This window comes from Physeter macrocephalus, chromosome 1 (genome assembly GCF_002837175.3).
Source record: "Physeter macrocephalus isolate SW-GA chromosome 1, ASM283717v5, whole genome shotgun sequence".
In the NCBI taxonomy this organism is placed as follows: Eukaryota; Metazoa; Chordata; class Mammalia; order Artiodactyla; family Physeteridae; genus Physeter; species Physeter macrocephalus.
In genome coordinates, this window is record NC_041214.2 from 91,596,303 (window position 1) to 91,602,591 (window position 6,289).

Here is a 6,289-nt window from a genome sequence, read left to right on the forward strand (position 1 = left end):
GCAGCGGGAGAGGCCACAACAGTGAGAGGCCCGCATACCGCAAAAAAAAAAAAAAAAAAAAAACTATCCAAATAATAAAGCTAATGCTTTAAATTTACTTCCCCCTTTTCCTCTGAGGAAAAGCTAGGTATTAATATGTCATTACCCTTTAATATTTTTCTCCTCCATTTATTTAAAAGGAAAAAAACCCAGCAGGAATTAAATTAGCCTTTACCATAATGGAACCTTCGAACAAAAGTTCCAACATGACATATCCAAATCATTTTTTTTTCCTATTCAACCAGTTTCTTTTTTCTTCTAAAAGCAGTAGCAAAAGAAAGCAGAGATCCCTCAAGGGATAATGTCTATACTATAAATCTCTTTAAAAAATTGTTACCACATCTTTTTATTTATTAAACCACAACTGAACATTTAGCCTAAGTGTCAGAAATTAGGAAAATGTCTTACTTCATACCCTTACAAATTTATGATTTAAATATAAAACTTTTGTCTTTCCAGAAGTATACTGCAACACAATGACCACTCTGGGAATTAACATGAGAGCAGGGTTGTGTCTTGTAGTTTCCAAACATCCATATTCTTAGTAGTATTTAAAAGCAGACTGCATTCTTTATGCCTGATCTTTCTAGGATCCCAACAGAAATATTAGGAATAATCGTTATTATAGGGTGCCAACTTTCATGTAATCTTCAAAGTTACTCTTTTTTATGACTTAAAAGACAGAAAGATATGATTCATACTTCCTAAAACATATACTGAAAAAAGAATAACAACCTAACCTGGTTAAGTTCCATTCATTTAACAAATATTTATTGAGTACATACTGTATGCCAGGGGCTATTTCAGACATTAGGAATAGATAGTTCCTACCACAAAGAAGCATTGGTCCAGAATTAAAGAAATTCAGATGGAGAGAGCAAATACAACATAAGCTATGTTGCCCACTGCTCTAACTAGAAAACTATGGTTAGACAAACTTGCCTTTCAGATATTCCTAATACACACTTTTAGGCTTGTCATGGAAAGCGCAACACAGCAGTGATATTCCCTTTCTAAATTCTTGAAAGGTTTTCAGAGAATTGCTTGTATTTATCAGTAGATAGGATTTTTCTGAGGAGAAAAAATTAAATCTCTTCCTTCCAGAGTCATTTAACCTAGCATCCAAACCAGTGAACTAACAAAAGAAACTGGGATGACCATCCAATGAACATGTGAGGCTTGACTACTTTGTAGTTAGACTTCAGTCACCTTAGGATAAGCAATCTCTCTTTTATCAACTCAATAAATATACCCCCCCTTTTTTTCTTTTTACCTCAAATTCAATACAGTTCCTTAAAAAAACAAACACACACTCCAATCTTATCTGGACTGTGGTAGTAGAAAAAGGAATCTGTCAACATCAAGGCCAAGCTAGGGTTAGGATACCCTTAGAGGCTAGGCAAGGTGGTGGCTGGAAAAACCAAGGAAGAGCCAGTAGGAATTGAGGAAAGGAAGAGGTTAAAACACTTGCATGGGAAGATTCAAGAGCAGAAGTAGTTTTATTGGGGCCACAGATACATTTTTAGGCCACTGGTCCATTTTCCCTCACCTTTAACAGAAAAAAATATAACATATGCCTTTAGACAGCAGCAGAAAACTCACAGGGAAATCTGAGTGCTGGCTTATATATTCTTTGCCCAATAGCAACTGCTAGAGGAAAAAGCCCAAAGCAGAATCTAGGTAGGTCTGGGTAAACATTTATGTAAAGGCTGAGGAAAATAAACTTCCACAACACCAAACACCTATAGCAGTGGTTACCAGCCTTTTAGACCCAAGATAACAAGATGCTGACCTGTCTTCTTCAGAACCTTGTGGGGTGATGACTGTAGGCCCAAAGTTCCAGGAAGGTAATCTCTCAAAAAGTAATAAACAAAACCCAACATATATGTACATTTTATATCTACTTTCCAGCAAGATGCTTTCATAAATGCCTCTTTTAAAATAAAAAAAATTTCATAATAGGTTAATCACTCATATTTTATTTTAGTCCATTATTTCCCACACTTCAGTCACTGAAGTACCATTTTCAGAAGTCTTACCATATCTGCATCTCACCTGTACTATTTTTTACCTAATACAGGTCTTTCAATTGATTTATTTTTTTGCCCTATGCTTGGTAACAGTATCTGTGAAATCAGTTTTGAGGTGTTAGGTTCTTCTCCTAATTTAAATTAAAACATATAAAGAACTTTTGTTTCATTCAAATGTGTGTGTAAATTTTTGGAGAATTTTTTAAGTTCATCTGCTTATCATTCAAATTATATTACCTATCTGATGTTACCAAAGTTTGGGAAACACTACCTTGGTACATACTATTTTATAAAAGTGCTAGCTGCAATCTGGGACTTGCGGAGTTACTTGTGGAGAAAGCTACACTAATTGTGATACACAGGGTTGGGGCAAGATTGAGTGAAAAGGGAAGGATTTTACAGAGCCACAGGTTAGCAGGAAGGCACTTGGGAGACACAGCCTGAAAAGAGGGGGAAAGGGTACCAAGAACAACCAGAGTTTATTTTGCAGCTTGGCCTGTGCTCCCCACCTTACCAGCAGCCTTTGGTATTCCTATTACAGGTGCTTGTACTGCACAGTATGTATAAGACCTCGAGTTCCAGAGTAGATTATACCCACATCTATGAAGAGGGCCTCCAACACATACACAACTACATCAATCATTTGTGTAACACCTCACAGTTCACAAAGAGTGAGGTAGGTAAAACCTCCATTTTACAGATGAGGAAACTGAGGCGCCCTTTCTCAATGTCCCACTGCTAATATATGACAGTGCTTAAACCTAAGTCTCTTGTATCTCTACATCACTGTGCTCCTCCTATAACCAACAAGGGGCAAGAACCCAGTGATACAGAAACTATCTAGCTACTCATTTTGAAATAATAATAACAATTTTAAACAGCAGCTTATGTTTTCTTTAAGAGGCAGTATAGTATAGATAACAGGATGAACTCTGGAGCTAGATTGCCTTGGTTCAAAAACTGGCTCCACCATGTAGTAACTGTGTAAACTTGGGCAAGCTTTGTCTTTTTATGCTCAATATCCTCATCTGTCAATTGTGGCTACCAACAGTATCTATCTCATAGAGTTATTTTTAAAATGCTAATGGTATCTACCTCATAGGAACATGTAAAGAACCCGAAACATCGCCTTGCAGACTGAAAGTGCAATATTAAGTGTTTGCTATTATTATTTATTGACTGCCCTCTATTTACCAGACACTTTATACACATTACCTCATTTAAGCCTTCCAGTAACCTGTGAGGTAGGTATTACCCGCTCCATTTTACCTTTGAGTTAATTCAAGCCCAGAAAAGTAATTTATTCAATCCCTAAACTACCAAGTGACAGATTTAAAGTCAAGCCTAATTCTAACCACCCTATGAGACATTGCCTCTCAACATATTCAAGCTTCTTACTCAACTACATGGACAGGAAGGTCACAGGCACCCCTTTGAAAAGACCTAGGCTCTGTTCACACACCAGTATAAAATATACTTAGATTTTTAACAATCAGTCACACACTCACACACACACACACACACACACACACACACACACACAAAAGCACTAAACTGATCATGGTTCTCAACATAGGAAATGCCCAGATGTCCCTGAAGTTAGGGCATGGTCACAGATGTCAGATTCAAATACTGAACTACAACCTTCATACACCAGAAACTGTACGTACTGTTTAAGGTATTGCTTAATTCCTTATTATCTTAGAACATGAGCAAATGCCAGTAACCCAAAATGTGATTCAGAGAGTTTCAAAAAGTGGCTGTTCCACCTGTTAGCTGAGATCCCAACATCTCCCGCCTGGTGGCTGACACTGTAGCCCTGGGCTTTGCCTTGGCTGAAGAGGCATAGGAGGAACTGGATCTCAAGCTCTCCCACTGCCTCAGGTGGATGATCCAGGAAACTAAATAGGAGAAACAGCCAAAGCTGTTTTCACTTCCAGAGAGATTTAAGCCAGCTGGGGCTCAGCCTCCCATTTCGAAACCTTCTTCCACCTGTCGAGCTAATTGCTCAGGTCTCCTTTATGCCACATCGTTCCCAAAGTGCCATTAACAGGGCCTTAAGAGGTTTCCGTGAGCCAACGGGGGCAAAATTTTGGGTTCAATGTTCATTCAACCCCACAAAAGGCAAAGTAACCCTACCTAAAAAATAGGAAGTGCCACGTCAAGCTCTCTGGACCACCTAAACAGCCTAGGAGGATCACCGTGTTTCTGACACCTGGGCGCCAGGAAATGCTGCCCCACCGCTGGCAGCCCAGAGCGACTGTCCTCCTCCTCGGGCCCCCTATAACCACCCTATGAGTTGCCCCATATCCGGGCAGGTCAGCCGAAAAGCAACCGCCGTTCGCGCGGCCCACAGACCCCTCAAGTCGTAGGAGACGAAGTCCCCGCAATCCCACCCCTCCAAAGCTCCGCGACTCCGACGACTCCCCGCTCCCGCCCCCACGCCACGAGCTTAGTTCCCGCCCGGGGTAGGTAGGTCTGTAGTCCCGAGAGCGAGGGTCGGGGGCCGTGGCGGGGGACGAGAAGAGCGAGGGAAGCGGCCAGCCAGGGGTTCGAACGACGCGGAGAAGGGACGAACGAGGACTGGGAGGGGCCGAGCCATACCTGTCTAGCCAGAACCCGCCGCTACGAGTGACGCGGCCCGCAGTGCATTATGGGGCCGGGGAGTGGCTGTGCCGCCGGGCAGCCCCACGTGAGACGTGGCTGGCGCCCGGCGGGATCAAGCCCCGCCCCCGTTCCCTCGGCTCGTCCAGGCCAATCTGGTTCTGGGGGAAAGACGCACCGACTCGCCCCCTCCAAGGGAGGTGGCAGCTTTTTCCTCTTGTACGTCAAGAGAGTGCAAAATCCTCGGGTGACAGATTATGCTATCCTTCACACATGAGGCTGATCTCTCCCGCCTGCCGCCTGTATCTGGAGGCAGTTTGTTTCTTACGTGGCCCTACAGCAAACATTTATCGAACAAGCAGGGGGAAAAGCCCCCTCTGAGTGAACAAGAAGACCTGCCCCGCCTACCACTACACACTGGGAGACACCTATCCTTGGCAAAGAAATGCCAGTTGCTGTTCCTGCAACCGCTTCCAGCTTTTGCATCGGTTACGCATTATTAAACAAGGACTTACTGACTGCATACTATGTGCCAAGCACAGTGTTAGGCAATGGGTTACAGGAGTGAACATAACACTCGATGGATCTAAAGTGTGATAGGAGCAAGAGACGTTAAAGCATAAATCATTACATAATTATAAATCGTAATCAGTTCTACGAAGGAAAATTAGTGGGTGCGATGATAGATTAATCAGGACTATCAGGGAAGAGCTCTTTGAAGAAGTGCCTTTTAAGCACCAGGCATATGAAAGAGCCTTAAAGAATGTTGCAGGCCAAGGGAACATTATGTTTGAGGTTGTTGGGGCATGAAAGAAATTGATGTGTTCTAGGAACTGAAAGGAGTCAGTGTGGTTGAGGTGTAGGGAGCAACTTGAGCTGAGATGAGGCAGAGAGGCCAGACTATGCAGGCTCTTACTGGCCACATTATAGATTTTGGACTGTATTTTGGAATGTATCTTAAGGTCAATGGGTAGCTAATAGAGTGTTAAGTAGGATCAGATTTACATATTTAAAGGCTCACTTAAGCTGTTTGTGGGGAATAGTTTGGAAGAGGACAGGAGGGCTTGCTGGAAGTCCAGTCTGGAGACAGTTACATTAGTCAAGACCAGAGTTGATGATGGCTTCAACTAAGGTAATGACAGTGGAGACAGAAAGATTTGGATAATTTTGAGACATATATAAATCAGAGGTTGAATCCAAGGGACTTAATAATGGATTGGTTTGCCAAGAAGGATAAAGAAAATACGGGCATTAAGGATGACTCCGTTAGTAACTAGATGAATTAAGCCAAGCTAGAAGGAGGAGAAAATGGTTTTGTATATGTTAAGTTTGAGATGCTTATAAATGGAGGTGTCAAACAGATTTGGATATGTAAGTCTGGACTAATTATATAAATTTGGTGGTTTTTGGAGTGGGTTAACCCAGCAATTCCACTCCTAGGTATATATGCAACAGAAATGTATTCATATGTTTGCTACAAGACATATATAAGAATGTTCATAGGATAAATAAATTTTAGACTATTCACATAGTGGATTAGTTTTCAGGAAAGAGAATGAACAATCAACAACTACATGCAAAACATGAATGAATCTCACAATTGTAAAATCGACTGG

The 6,289-nt window shown here is 41.7% G+C and overlaps 1 protein-coding gene across 3 annotated transcripts in view; it reads right to left on the bottom strand.

Annotated features, from left to right (window-relative positions):
* The window catches only part of SEC22A (SEC22 homolog A, vesicle trafficking protein), a 74,412-nt gene extending 69,696 nt beyond the window's left edge, over positions 1–4,716 (bottom strand). Inside the window, exon 1 of one of the 3 annotated variants that reach the window (XM_024120370.2) lies at positions 4,674–4,716. The gene's annotated coding sequence lies outside the window, so the exon portion shown is untranslated. Of the gene's footprint in view, positions 1–1,831; positions 1,897–4,208; positions 4,259–4,673 lie in introns of those variants that run through there. The other 2 variants (XM_024120371.1, XM_028492985.1) reach the window with 2 other exon arrangements.
* Positions 4,717–6,289: the final 1,573 nt, after the last annotated feature.